Below are 15,827 nucleotides of genomic sequence, written 5' to 3' on the forward strand. Positions count from 1 at the left end.
GCAACAGCAATGCCACAGGCAGGAGGACACACATACATGCAGACAAAAGAGTGCATGGGTGAGGGGAAATGTGACCTGGACACTTGCGTGCTGGATTTGAGGAGCTCAAAGGCCAAGGCAGTCAGAAGCCAAGGCAGTCAAATCAATGTTACCCTGGGAGGCCCTGTCTTGGCAGTCAGCAGAGAGGGGCTTCTTTGGACTGTGACTCCTAGACTGCCACTTCCTCAGGAAATACCCAGGTCTGTGAGGCCCGAGTCCTCTGGGTTTTGATCCCAAGTCACCACCAGAATTGCTGTGTGAAGCTAAGTCTGTTCTGAACCACTCTGGGTCCAGGTTCCTCATATGAACAACACAAAAAGGCATGTGTGTGTTGGTGGGGAGGTGGACGAAACATTTCCAAAGGTCCCCTCCCGGTTTATTTTGCTTCAGTTCCGTGACCCTAAGCCCTTTTTTAAAAGTCTAGTCCTGTCTCCATTCCTACTTTGTTGTGTCCTTGAGTCAGCTGCTGGACCTCTCAGAGCTTATTTTCACATCAGAAGTATCTCTAGTCTCCTGATTGGACAGGAGAGTCTCTAACATCCAATGATGTTCCCTGAAGGACTCTCACCCTCATCTTAACCTGGAAGCTTCAGATAAATAATAAAAGTGAGATACTAGTTACAGATAACTCCAGTTCTGAATCTTCCATCTTTTTTCACTGCCCTCCACTCCAGACTGTCAGGAGCTTGCAGCACTGGCTCAATTGCCAAACTGGTTGCTATGACAACACTTACAAATAACTCAGATGCAGATGAAGATTTTAACCCAAGAGCTGCTGGGCCAAGGGCTTCTTGCTTCCTCCTTAGACCAGATGAGGGAAAATCCAAAAAATTATTTGGGACCAAGTCATTCTCTAGCTCAGAAGCCTGCCAAGGCTCCTCAATGTCAAGAATAGTAAAATCCTGGCATCCAAGCCCCCCACCCCTCACAAAACTTGATTTAAATCTTTCCAATCACTTGCTTTCATTAAAAAATGATCACTTCTGTTTTTTTGAAACCTACATCTACCATGTCCTTTGTTGAATGCTTTATATATAGTACCCGCAGAAATCTTCCCAGAACTCCAGCAAGTAGACATTATTATTAGACATTATTATTCTCACTTTACAAAGGAGAACATTAAGGTCCATGGATACAAGTGAGTTGAGTAAAGAGGTCAGAGAGTAAGAATTCAAACTCAAATCCATAAGATTCCCAAACACATGCTGTTTCCATTGTCAGTGGTTCACAGATGTTGCTCTACAGACCTGACATATGCAAATAGTCTGTGGCAGATTTGGGTTTCCATTCAAGAAGACTGAATGCATTTATCTCCTCTAACTCTCGAGATCCTAAAAATTAAGAGTAAAGGAATCAAATGTATAAACTCACAACTCCAAAGAAAGCTGGAGGAGTTCCCATCAGTGGTGAAGAGATTTCAATAACTTTCTGGCAAGCAGAAAGGGGTGGGGGGGTGGTAATGGAGAAAGCAGGGCAGGGGAAGGAATGAGCAGAGTCCACATGTGGGAAGAGATCCACCAGGAGAGAGCTCATCTACCCTGCCAAATCCTGGAGAGGCACAGTAAAGGTATCCTGATGGTGGGAGCAAGACATAAAGGCTCAACCAGGGGATAATTGAAAGTGTATATTGGTAGCCGGGCGAGGTGGCGGGCGCCTGTGGTCCCAGCTACTCGGGAGGCTGAGGCAGGAGAATGGCGTGAACCCGGGAGGCGGAGCTTGCAGTGAGCTGAGATCCGGCCACTGCACTCCAGCCTGGGCGACAGAGCGAGACTCTGTCTCAAAAAAAAAAAAAAAAAGTGTATATTGGAACAGTTGATCTCCCTCCACCTTCCCCTTACTTCATGGGTAGAAATCACAAGAGCCAAGTATCTACACTCCAGCAAAATATCAGAGAGTTCACCAAAGAAATCAAACAGTCCCAGAGCAATGGCCTCCATATTCTGTATTTAGTGGTCCTCTGGCAGATTGTGCAAGTCTCCATCCAGTCACCTTAAAGTCCAATAGTAGACTTGACAAGCACCTTCCCCTTACACAGAGCTCCAAGTCAGCATTTTATTGTGTTCTTCTTAAATCAATGGGCTGATATGTTTGCACATTTATGAAAAAACATGCTCATAGGTTTATAAATGAACTGATGAAGCAAATGTGAAAAACAAAGGCTAGGCACATTCAAGTGGAAAAAAATCAAGCAATTAAAACCAGAAACATTAAAAAAAATTTGAAGGTAATTACACTACGTGTCTTGACTTTGTAGTGACTACTGATTTACTAGGAATTGGAAATATAAACCTATTAAAAGAGTAAATGGAGGGAAAATAGGGGATAAAAAAGAGATAAATCCTCTTCTACCATAAGGAGATGTCAAAAGATAATGTCTCAAATTGCTAAGTTACAAAAATAGTAATATAAGTGTATTATGAAGAATATTATGAAGAATCATGGTGGTCCATCACTTAAAACTCCTTTCAGCCATAAGTAAAAACAAACAAACAAACAAACAAAAAACACCCAACTGACAGTGTCTTAAACACATATGGCTCTATTTATTTATTTATTTATTTATTTATTTTTCAGTTAACAGGAAGGGTGGCCTGGGTTCAGCTGCTCAATGATGTTATCAAGAAATCAGGCTCTTTCTGACTTTCTTCCTTAACATGTTGTCTTCATCCTCATGCTAATCCCTACATGGTCACAAGATGGTTGTTATAGCTCCAGACAGCACGACTATATTCAAAGCAGAAATAAGGAAGGGGATGGCATTAGCTGTGTAAGTGTCTTTGTTCAGGAAGTAAAAGGCCCCCAGCAAACATCTCATTGGCTACAGTTGGATAATACAGCCATCCTTAGCTACAAAGGAAACTAAGAAAGCAAACAGCTGGTTGTTTAGCCTCTGAATTGGAGGTGGCAAAGGAGAAGGGATTTGGGAATGGTAAATTCTGAAGAAACAGTTAAAAGTGTTGAAAGTCGTTTCCTGCAGGACGTGCAGTGGGAAGAAGTGCTACAGGATATTGCTAGGTTTTGTTATGTGCCCGTTACTAGCATTTTATTTCTTTTAATGATGCACATATATTACTTTGATAAAAACTAAAATTTAAGTGTTGGCTGGGCAGGGTGGCTCACACCTGTAATCCCAGCACTTTGGGAGGCCAAGGGCGGTGGATCACGAGGTCAGGAGTCGAAACCAGGCTGACTAACATGGTGAAACCCTGTCTCTACTAAAAATACAAAAATTAGCCAGGCATAGTAGCACACAACTGTAATCCCAGCTACTCAGGAGGCTGAGGCAGGAGAATCACTTGAACCTGGGAGGCGGAGATTGCAGTGAGCCAAGATTGCACCACTGCACTCCAGCCTGGGCGACAGAGCGAGACTGTCTCAAAAAAAAAAAAAAAAAAAAAGTAAGTGTTATGGTTTTATGAAAAAAAAATTTTTTTAAATAAAAGCTGGTAGAAGTTTTCTGTCTCCAGAGGAAACGATGTCAATTCACCGTGGAAGCAAACTTACCAGAATAGTCTTTTTACTTAAACTAAGGTCTCTCAGGTACTCCCACTGATCTTAGAGAAAGTTGTGCTATCACTATTAATCTAAATGTGACTGGTGGAAACCAGGACAGCTCTGTGATGTAGTTATGTGGGTTGACTGTGGTTAGACAGTCCTGGTGCCATTTCCTATTCCATTTATTAGCTTTGTGACCCTGAGTGAATGACACCTGGAAGCCTTACTTTCCTTTTCTTATGAAATGAAGATAATTCTAGTGCCCAATACAGAGTAAGCACTCAGAAAATATTACCTACTATGATTAAAATGTTAAATGTTTTGGACCGAGCGCGGTGGCTCACGCCTGTAATCCCAGCACTTTGGGAGGCCAAGGAACTCCCACCTGAGGTTGGGAGTTCAAGACCAGCCTGACCAAATGGAGAAACTCTGCCTCTACTAAAAACACAAAATTAGCTGGGCGTGGTGGCGCATGCCTGTAATCTCAGCTACTCGGGAGGCTGAGGCAGGAGAACCGCTTGAACCTGGGAGGGGCAGGTTGTAGGGAGCCAAGATGATGCCATTGCACTCCAGTCTGGGCAACAAGAGCAAAACTCCGTCTCAAAAAAAAAAAAACAATAAGTTAAATGTTCTGTGTAGTGACAAAATCTGGGTGTACTCTAACAATATTATGCTTCCACTGAGTTAATTTATTTTTTATCCCCAACAGATTTGGACTAGACTTGCTGAAAATCATTATGTGTTCTTGAGAGATGTGTGTGCATACAAATGGCCAACAGACACGTGAAAAAATGAACAAAATCATTAATCATTATGTAAATGTTAATTAAAACCAGAATGGGGCATCACCTCACACCTGTCAGGAAGGCTAGTATCAAAAAGACAAAAAATAACAAGTGTTGACAAGGATGCAGAGAAAAGGCAACCCTTGTATGCTGTTGATGGGAGTGTAAATTAGTAGAGTCATCATGGAAAATTGTGTGGACGTTCTACAAACTAAAAATATAACTACCACATGATCTAGAAATCCCACTACTGGATATACAGCCAAAGGATTTGAAATCAGTATGTCAAAGAGATATCTGCACTTCCATATTTATTGCAACATTATTCACAATAGCCAAGATACGGAATCACCCTAAATGTCCATCAACAAATGAATGGATTAAGAAAATGTATACATTCACAATGAAATACTATTTAGTATTTCAAAAGAAGGAAATCCTGCCATTTGCAACAAAAAAGATGAACCTGGAGGATATTATGCTACATAAAATATGCTAGGTACAGAAAGTCAAGTACTGCATGAGCTCACTTATATTTGGAATCTAAAACTTAATATACTTGTTAATCAAGCTTAATATACCTGTTAATCAAACTTATAGAAGCAGAGAACAGCATAGTGGTTACCAGGGGCCAGGGGTTAAGGGGAATTGAAAGATGTTGGTCGACAGATACAAAATTTCAGTTAGACAGGAGGAATAAATTTTTTTGAGATCTATTGCACAGCATGGTGAGTATAGTTAATAATAATAATGTATTGCATATTTCAAAATTGCTAAGAGAGCAAATTTCAAATTTTCTCACTACAAAAATTGATAAGTATTTGAGGTGATGGATACGTCAATTCACTTGATCTAATTACTTCACACTGTATACATATATTATAACATCATATTGTACCTCATAAATATATACAATTCTAATTTTTCAATTAATAATTTAAAAGTTTAAATAAAAAGGAAATTATGTAGCCCAGAAAGGAATGAGATACTATACACAAAGTGTTGAAAAAAAAAACAAAAAATCTTCCAACCAAGAATACTACATCTTGCAATATAGTCCTTCAAAAACGAAGGAGAAATGAAGACTTTCTCACACAAATAAAAGCTGAGAAATTTCGGCCGGGCGCGGTGGCTCAAGCCTGTAATCCCAGCACTTTGGGAGGCCGAGATGGGCGGATCACGAGGTCAGGAGATCGAGACCATCCTGGCTAACACGGTGAAACCCCGTCTCTACTAAAAAATACAAAAAACTAGCCGGGCGAGGTGGCGGGCGCCTGTAGTCCCAGCTACTCGGGAGGCTGAGGCAGGAGAATGGCGTAAACTCGGGAGGCGGAGCTTGCAGTGAGCTGGGATTCGGCCACTGCACTCCAGCCTGGGCGACAGAGCGAGACTCCGTCTCAAAAAAAAAAAAAAAAAAAAAAGCTGAGAAATTTCATCAGTACCAGATCTTCCTTACAGATCTTCCTTACAAGAAATGCTAAAGAGAGTTATTCAAGTTGAAACAAAAGGATGCTAAACATAAACATGATAGCATAAGAAAGTATGAAACTCATTGATAAAGGTAAATATATAGACAAATACAGAAAATTATATTACTGTAATGATGGTGGCTTAACCACTTTTAATTCCAGTATGAGTTGAAAGATTAAAATATTAAAAATAATAACTAAAATATATTTAAATGTACACAATGTGAGTAGGTGAAAATCTTGACAATAAGACAATAAAATGTATGGGGTGGAAAAGTTACGATGCAGCATATATGTATGCAGTTGAATTGAAGTTGTTTTCAGCTTAAAATAGGCTGTTATAAAATTTTTTATATAAATTCCAAGGTAATGACAACCACAAAAAATACCTGTACAGGAAACACAAAAGAAAAAGAGAAAGGAATCAAATCATATCAATACAAAAAATAAAACAAACAAACAAAAAGGAATACAACAAGAGAAGAAAAGACAGACAAAAGAACTATAGGACTAACACAAAACAATTAACGAAGTGGCAATTGTAAATTCTTCATCAATAATTACCTTAAATGCAAATGAACTAAACTCCCAAGTGGAAAAGCATACAGTAACTGAACATATTAAAAAAGAAAAGAGCAAACTACATGCTGTTTAAAAGAAACTCGCTTTAGATTTAAGGACACACAGAGGCTGAAAGTAATGGCATGGAAAAAAATCTCATGCAAATGGTAAACAAAAGAAAGAAGGGGTGGCAATACTCATATCAGACAAATAATAATTTAGTCAAAAATTGTCACAAGTGACAAGGAAGAACATTATATAATGATAAGAAGACTAATCTTTCAGAAAGATATCATCGTTACAAATACATATGCACCTAACATCAGTTCACTTAATTTCATAAAGCAAACATTGACAGGAAGAAATAGACAGCAATACAATAATAGTAGGATACTTCAATATCCCACTTTCAATAATGTATAAAACACCCAGATAGAAGATCAATAGGGAAAGAGAGGACTTAAATAACACCATAGACCAAATGGACGTAAGAGACACATACAGAATATTCCACCCAACAACAGTAGAATACACATTTTTTTAAGTGCACATGGAAGAATCTCGAAGATAGACCACATGTTAGGTCAAAAACATTTCTTAGCAAATTTAAGATTGAAATCATACCAGATAAGTGGCCGGGCGCGGTGGTTCAAGCCTGTAATCCCAGCACTTTGGGAGGCCGAGACGGGCGGATCACAAGGTCAGGAGATTGAGACCATCCTGGCTAACACGGTGAAACCCCGTCTCTACTAAAAAATACAAAAATCTAGCCGGGTGAGGTGTCGGGCGCCTGTAGTCCCAGCTACTCACTCGGGAGGCTGAGGCAGGAGAATGGCGTGAACCCGGGAGGCGGAGCTTTCAGTGAGCTGAGATCCGGCCACTGCACTCCAGTCCGGGCTACAGAGCGAGACTCCTTCTCAAAAAAAAAAAAAAAAAAGAAATCATACCAGATAAGTTTTCTGATGATAGTGAAATAAAACTAGAAATCAATAGCAGAAGGAAAACTGAAAATTTTCAAATATGTGGAAATTAAACAACATTCTTTTGGAACAGCCATTAGGTCAAAGAAATCAAAAAGGAAATGAGAAGGTACCACAAGTCAAATGAAAATGAGAACAAAACATATCCAAACTAATGGAATGTAGCAAAAGCAGTAATGAGAGAGAAGCTTATAGGAAGAAATGCTTACATTAGAAAAGAAAAAATATCTCAAGTAAACAACCTGTCTTTCAACTCAAGGAGCTAGAAAAAAAAAGAACAAACTATGCCCAAAGTTAGGAAAAGGAAAGAAATAACAATAATTGGAGCAGAAATAAACAAACTGGAAAATAGAAAATCAACAGAAAAAATCAACAAAACTAAAAATTATTTTAAAGATAAGCAAAATTGACTAAAAATGATTGAAGACTCAAATAAATAAAATCATAAGTGAAAGAAGAGACATTACAACAGAAATAAAATAAACACAACAGAAATAAAAAGGATCATAAGAGACTACTGTGAACAATTATATGCCAGAAAACTGGATAAACTAGAAGAAGAGTTTATTTAATGGATAAATTTAATGGATAAATTCCTACAAATGTACAACCTACTAAGACTAAAGCATGAAGAAATAGAAAATCTGAGCAGAACTATAGTTAGTAAGGACTTTGAGTTAGTAATAAAAAAACCTCCCAACAAAGAAAAGCCCAGAACTAGATGGCTTCACTGGTGAATCCTAATAAAAATTAAAGAATTAATGCCAATTCTTCTCAAACTCGTCCAAAAAATGAAGAAGAGGGAATGCTTAAAACCCATTTTATGGGACCAGCATTACCCTGATACAAAGCCAGATATTACCATAAAAGAAAACAACAGGCCAATATCTCTGATGAATATAGACGTAAAAATCCTCAATAAAATACTACAAAACTGAATCAGACAGCACATTAAAAGGATTATACACCATGTCCAAGTGGGATTTATCCCTGGGATGTAAGGATTTCTAAATTTTACTTCCCACACAACACCAATGTATCAAAGATGTTTTAACGATGAAAATCAAGGCCGGGCGCGGTGGCTCAAGCCTGTAATCCCCAGCACTTTGGGAGGCCGAGACGGGCGGATCACGAGGTCAGGAGATCGAGACCATCCTGGCTAACACGGTGAAACCCCGTCTCTACTAAAAATATAAAAAACTAGCCGGGCAAGGTGGCGGCGCCTGTAGTCCCAGCTACTCGGGAGGCTGAGGCAGGAGAATGGCGTGAACCCGGGAGGCGGAGCTTGCAGTGAGCTGAGATCTGGCCACTGCACTCCAGCCTGGGTGACAGAGCGAGACTCCGTCTCAAAAAAAAAAAAAAAAAAAAACCATGAAAATCAAATCAATTAATGCGATACACCATATTAGTAGAATAAAAGCTAAAAAATCACATAATTATCTCAACAGATGCACAAAAAGCATTTAAGAAAATTGCAAATTAAAACCACACTGAGATACCATCTTACATAAGCCAGAAAGACTTTTATTAAAAAGTTAAAAACCAGCACATGTTGGCATGGATGTAGAGAAAAAGGAACACTCATACACTGCTGGTGGGAATGTAAATTAGTTCAACCTCTGTAGAAAACAGTGTGGAGATATCTCAAAGAACTGAAAATAGAACTACCATTTGATCAAGCAATCCCACCTACTGGGTATCCCCCCAAAGGAAAATAAATCATTATATTAGAAAGACAACCAGAACTTGTATGTTTATTGCAGCACTATTTACAATAGTAAAGTCATGAAACCAACCTAAGCATGCACCAGTAATGGAGTGGATCAAGAAAATGTGGCATATTCTGGACATAGAAATGGGCAAAGATTTCATGACAAAGATACCAAAAGTAATTGCAACAAAAGAAAAAATTTACAAATGGGAGCTAATTAAACTAAAGAGCTTCTGCACAGCAAAAGAAACTATCAACAGAGTAAACAGACAACCTAACAGAATGGGAGAAAATGTTTCCAAATTATGCATCCAACAAAGGTCTACTATCTAGCATCTATAAGGAACTTAAACAAATTTACAAGAAGAAGAACAACCCCATTAAAAAGTGGGCAAAGGACATGAACAGACGCTTCTCAAAAGAAGTCATACATGTGGCCAATAAGCATATGAAAAAAAAGTTTAGCATCGTTGATCATTAGAGAAATGCAAATCAAAACCGCAATGAGATACCATCTCACATCAGTCAGAATGGCTATTATTAAAAAGTCAAAAAATAACAAGTGCTGGCAAGGTTGTAGAGAAAAAGGATTGCTTATATATACTGTTGGTGGGAGTATAAAGTAGTTCAACCACTGTAAAAAGCAGTGGGGCAATTCCTCAAAGAGCTAAAAACAGAACTACTGGCCGGGTACAGTGGCTCACGCCTGTAATCCCAGCACTTTGGGAAGCTGAGGTGGGAGGATCACGAGGTCAGGGGTTCAAGACGAGCCTGGCCAACATGGTGAAACCCCGTCTCTACTAAAAATACAAAAATTACCCGGGCATGGTGGTGCATAGTCCCAGCTACTCGGGAGGCTGAGGTAGGAGAATCGCTTGAACCCAGGAGTCAGAGGTTGCAGTGAGCCGAGATCACGCCACTGCACTCCAGGCTGGGTGACAGAGCGAGACTGTCTCAAAAACAAACAAAACAAACAAACAAAAAACAAAACAAAACCCAGAAATCCCATTACTGGGTATATTTCCAAAAGAATATAAATCATTCTATCATAAAGACACATGCACATGTATGTTCATTGCAGCACTATTCACAACAGCAAAGACATGGAATCAACTTAAATGCCCATCAATGATAGTAGACTGGATAAAGAAAACGTGGTACATATACACCATGGAATACTATGCAACCATAACAAAGAACAAGATCATGTTCCTTGCAGGAACACGGATGGAGCTGGAGGCCATCATCCTTAGCAAACTAATACAGGAACAAAAAACCAAATACTGCATGTTCTCATTTACAAGTTGGAGTTAAATGAGAACACATGAACACATAGAGGGGAACAACAGACACTGCGGCCTATTGAAGGGTGGAGGATGGGAGGAGGGAGAGGACCAGCAAAAATAACTAATGAGTACTAGGCTTAATACCCGGGTGATGAAATAATCTGTACAACAAACACCTGTGACACATGTTTACCTATCTAACAAACCTGCACACATACCCCTGAACTTAAAAGTTAAGGGCTGGGCGCAGTGGCTCACGCCTGTAATCCCAGCACTTTGGGAGGCCGAGGTGGGTGGATCATCTGAGGTCAGGAGTTCAAGACCAGCCTGGCCAACATAGTGAAACCCTGTCTCTACTAAAAAATACATAAGTTAGCTGGGCGTAGTGGCGAGCACCTATAATTCCAGCTACTTGGGAGACTGAGGCAGGAGAATCACTTGAACCCAGGAGGCAGAGGTTGCAGTGAGCCGAGATCACACCACTGCATTCCAGCCTGGGCAACGAGCGAAACTCTATCTCAAAAAATAAATTAAAAGATAAATAAATAAATGTTAAAAAAGAGAAAATGTGATATAGATACATCATGGAATACTATGCAATCATAAAAAAACAATGAAATCATTTCCTTTGCAGCAACATGGATGCAGTGGAGGCAATTATCCTAAGTGAACTCACACAGAAACAGAAAATCAAATATTGCATTTCTCATTTATTAAATGGGAGCTGAACAAAGGGTACACATGGACATAAAGATGGAGAAAATAGACTCTGAGGACTTCAAAAAGGGGGAGGCTGAGAGGGGGTGAGGGTTGAAAAATTACCTATTAGATATAAGTTCCAATATTTGGGTGATGGGTACACTAGAAGCCCAACCCCCACTATTACTCATGTAATACCCATGTAACAAACAAGTGCATGTACCCTCTGGATCTAAAATAAAATTTAAAAAATTAAAAAGAAAATTTAATACATTTTCATGATGAAATCTTTCAGCAAACTAGGAATAGAAGAAAAATACCTCAACGTAATAAAGGTCATAATGAAAAGCCCACAACAAACATACTCACAGTGAAAATAGAACTACCATATAATCCAGCAAGTCCATCTCTGGCTATTTATTCAAAAGATTTGAAATAAGGAACTTGGAGAGATATTTGCACTCCTATGTTCATCACATCATTATTCACAACCAAGATATGGAAACAACCTAAATGTCCATCAATCGATGAATGAATAAACTGTGGTATGTAAATATGATGGAATATTATTCAGTGTTAAAAATGGAGGAAATCTTGCCACATATGACAACGTGAATGAACTTTGAGGACGTTATGCTAAGTAAAATAAGCCAGTGATAGAACAAATACTGTGTGATTCTACTTAGATGAGGTATTTAAGATAATCAAAATCATAAAACCAGATAATAGAATGGTAGTGGCCAGGGATTGGGAAAAAGGGGAAATGAGGAGTTGCTATTCAATGGGTATCAAGTGTCAGTTATGCAAGATGAATAAGTTGTAGAGATATGTTATATAATGTCATGCCTATAGTTAACAATATTGTAAATTTTGTAAACTTAAAATGTGTTGAAAGTAGATCTCATGTTGTGTTTTTACTATAATGCATTTTTTAGAAAGATATTTCATGCAAAGACTAACCAAAGGAGAGCAGAGAGAGATGGCTATACAAATATAAGGCAAAATAGACATTACAGCAATAACTGTTACAAGAGACAAAGAAGGACATTAAATAATGATAAAATGGTCAGTGCACCAAAAAGTAGAACAATTATCAACATATTCATTAAATATCAGATCTCCTAAATACAAAAAATAAACACTGACAGACTTGAACGGAGAAGGCCGGGCGTGGCGGCTCACGCCTGTAATCCCAGCACTTTGGGAGTCCAAGGCGGTGGATTACCTGAGGTCAGGAGTTCAAGACCAGCCTGGCCAACATGGTGAAACCCTATCTCTCCTGAAAATACAAAAAATTAGCTGGGCATGGTGGTGTGCACCTGTAATCCCAGCTACTTGGGAGGCTGAGGCAGGAGAATTGCTTGAACCCAGGAGGCAGAGGTTGCAGTGAGCTGAGATCGCACCATTGCACTCCAGCTTGGGCGACAGAGTGAGACTGTCTCAAAAAAGAAAAGAAGAAAGAAAAAAGAATTGAACAGAGAAATAAACAGAACTACAATAATAGTAGGGGGCTCCAAGACTACACATTCATATGGAAAAAACAACCATATGGAAGATCAATAAAAAAATAGAGGACTTGTACACACTACAGGCCAATTAGATACAACAGACATAAAACAGAACACTTACCCACCAATAGCAGAATACACATATTTCTCAAGTACACATGGAACATTCTCTAGGATAGACCATATTTTAAGCCACAAAACAAGTCAATAAATCTAAAAATATTGAAAACATACAAAGTATCTTTTTCTTTTTCTTTTCTTTCTTTTTTTTTTTTTTTTTTTTTTTGAGACAGGGTCTCCCTCTGTCCCCCAGGCTGGAGTGCAGGGGCGCGATCTCAGCTCACTGCAACCTCCACCTCCCGGGTTCAAGTGATTCTCCTGTCTCAGCCTCCTGAGTAGCTAGGAGTACAGGCACACGCCACCATGCCCAGCTAATTTTTGTATTTTCAGGAGAGGTGAGGTTTCACCATGTTGGCCAGGCTGGTCTCAAACTCCTGAGCTCAAGTGATCTGCCCACCTCAGCTACTCAAAGTGCTCGGATTACAGACATGAGCCACCACGCCCAGCATCTTTTCTAATCACAGTGGAATGAAACCAGAAATCAGCAGCAGAAGGAAAACTGGAAAATTACCAAACATGTGGAAATTGAACAACTCACTTGTAAACAACCAATGGATCAAAGAAGAAATCACCAGGGAAATTAGGAAATATCTTGAGATGAATGGAAATGAAAATACAGGCTGGGTGCGGTGGCTCACGCCTTTAATCCCAGCACTTTGGGAGGCCAGGGTGGGCGGATCACCTGAAGTCAGGAGTTCAAGAGCAGCCTGGCCAACATGGCAAAACCCCGTCTCTACAAAGAATACAAAAATTAGCCGGGCTTGGTGGCACACACCTGTAATCCCAGCTACTTGGGAGGCTGAGGCAGGAGAATCGCTTGAACCCGGGAGATGAAAGTGGCAGTGAGGTGAGATCGCACCACTGCACTCCAGCCTGGATGACAGAGCAAGACTCCGTTTCAAAAAAAAAAAAAAAAGAAAAGAAAAGAAAAAAGAAAAGAAAATGAAAATACAACTTACCAAAACTTGTAGGATGTGGCAACTGCACTGGAAAGGGAACTTTATAGCTGTAATCACTTATACTAAAAAAAAGAAAGATCGCAAATGAACAATCTAACTTTACACTGTAAGGCTCAAGAAAAATAAAAACAAAACAACCGAAAGCTAGAAGAAGGAAGGAAACAATGGAGCAGAGAAAAATGAAATAGTAAATAGAAAAATAATCGAGAAAATCAACAATATCAAGAGTTGCTTCTTTGAGAAGATTAACAAAATTGACAAATTGTTAGCCAGATTAACTAAGAAAAAAAAAAGAGAAGACCCAAATAACTAAAATCAGAAATAAACAGTGGACGTTAAAACCAATTTTACGGTTCCGCTGTGGCCTGCGGCCCAGGGACTGCTTCGAAACTACTGGGAGCTACTACTGCGGAAGCTTCCACAGAGCCGGCTGGGCTTTCCTAGTCCTCCGTGGGGACCAGCATTAGCAGTACAGGGCCCAGCCATATTTACAGAGCCAGCAAATGATACCAGTGGAAATAATGAGAATTCCAGCCTTTTGTATAGTATCTTTTGGATTGCAGCTCCCAAAAACAGACGAACCACTGAAGTTAACTTGTGTAGGAGAAGAAACCCTCAGAAGCTTATTAAAGTTAAGAACAGGATAGGCGGGCGCGGAGGCTCACACCTGTAATCCCAGCACTTTGGAAGGCCGAGGTGGGCAGATCACGACGTCAGGAAATCGAGACCAGCCTGACCAATATCGTGAAACCCCGTCTCTACTAAAAATACAAAAAATTAGCCGGGCGTGGTGGCATGTGCCTGTAGTCCCAGCTACTCGGGAGGCTGAGGCAGAAGAATCGCTTGAACCCGGGACGCGGAGGTTGCAGTGAGCCGAGGTCGCGCCACTGCACTCCAGCCTAGGTGACAGAGCCAGACTTTGTCTCAAAAAGAAAATAAAAAAAAAAAAGAACAATACAGATGTTTGTCCTGAATGTGGTCACCTGAAACAGAAATATGTCCTTTGTGGCTACTGCTATGAGAAAGTGCACAAGGAGACTGCAGAAATCAAACGACAGATAGAGAAACAAGAAGGGGGCCCTTTTAAGGCTCCCACCATAGAGACTATGGTGCTGTACACGGGAGAGACACCGTCTGAACAAGATCAGGGCAAGAGGATCATTAAACGAGACAGAAAGCGACCATCTTGGTTCACCCAGAATTGACACCAAAGATGTTAAAAGGATAACTTCACAGTAAATCATTTCTCCTGAAATAGAGGAAGATTCTTTATGTTGTTGTGCTTGTTTTTTAATTATCAATATAGTTTAACACATTCTTGTTTTTGTTTTTTTGTTTGGGAGTCTTGCTCATCACCCAGGCTGGAGTGCAGTGGCGCGATCTCGGCTCACTGCAAGCTCCGCCTCCCGGGTTCACGCCATTCTCCTGTCTCAGCCTCCTGAGTAGCTGGGACTACAGGCGCCTGACAACGTGCCCGGCTAATTTTTTGTATTTTTAGCAGAAACAGAGTTTCACCGTGTTAGCCAAGATGGTCTGGATCTCCTGATCTTATGATCCGCCCGCCTCATCCTCCCAAAGTGCTGGGATTACAGGCGTGAGCCACCTCGCCCAGCCTAGTTTAACACATTCTTTCTAAGCAGTTTTGTGTGGGATAATTTGAAGAATGTATTATGAGTAAACGCTGAAAATTTTGTTTATCCAAAGGCTCAATGGATTATGTTTCTATTACATATAAGGATTAAGTAAACATCAAATTTCCAGAACAAAAATAAAAAATTTAAAATTCATAGCAAGAAAAAAAAAACAATTTTACAGAAATATAAAGGATCTTAAGAGACTGCTGTGAATAATTATAGGTCAACAAATTGGATAACCTAGATGAAAGGGACAAATTCCCAGAAAACAAACCCACCAAAACGGAATCATGCGGAAATAGAAAATCTGAACAAATCTATAATTAGCAAGGACACTGAATCAGCTATCAAAAACCTCCCAAAAGAAAACCTCAGGACCCTATGGGTTCACTCATGGATTCTACAAAGCATTTAAAGAAGAACACAAATACCCCTGAAACTCTTCCAAAAAAAAATTGAAGAGGAGGGAAAACGTCTAAACTCATTTAATGAGACTAGCATTCTCCTGATACCAAAGCCAGACAAAGGCACTACAAGAAAACTATAGACCAATATCTCTGATAAACATTGATTCAAAAATA

The 15,827-nt window shown here is 39.7% G+C and overlaps 1 pseudogene across 1 annotated transcript; it reads left to right on the forward strand.

Moving 5' to 3' along the window:
* Positions 1 to 1,539: 1,539 nt before the first annotated feature.
* Positions 1,540 to 15,419, forward strand: LOC104680856 (annotated as a pseudogene). Its single transcript, XR_750517.2, has 4 exons — positions 1,540 to 1,606; positions 13,942 to 14,259; positions 14,573 to 14,926; positions 15,238 to 15,419. The product of XR_750517.2 is annotated as a 39S ribosomal protein L32, mitochondrial pseudogene (transcript).
* The last annotated feature ends 408 nt before the right edge of the window (positions 15,420 to 15,827 follow it).

Source organism: Rhinopithecus roxellana, chromosome 7 (genome assembly GCF_007565055.1).
Source record: "Rhinopithecus roxellana isolate Shanxi Qingling chromosome 7, ASM756505v1, whole genome shotgun sequence".
Lineage (NCBI taxonomy): Eukaryota > Metazoa > Chordata > Mammalia > Primates > Cercopithecidae > Rhinopithecus > Rhinopithecus roxellana.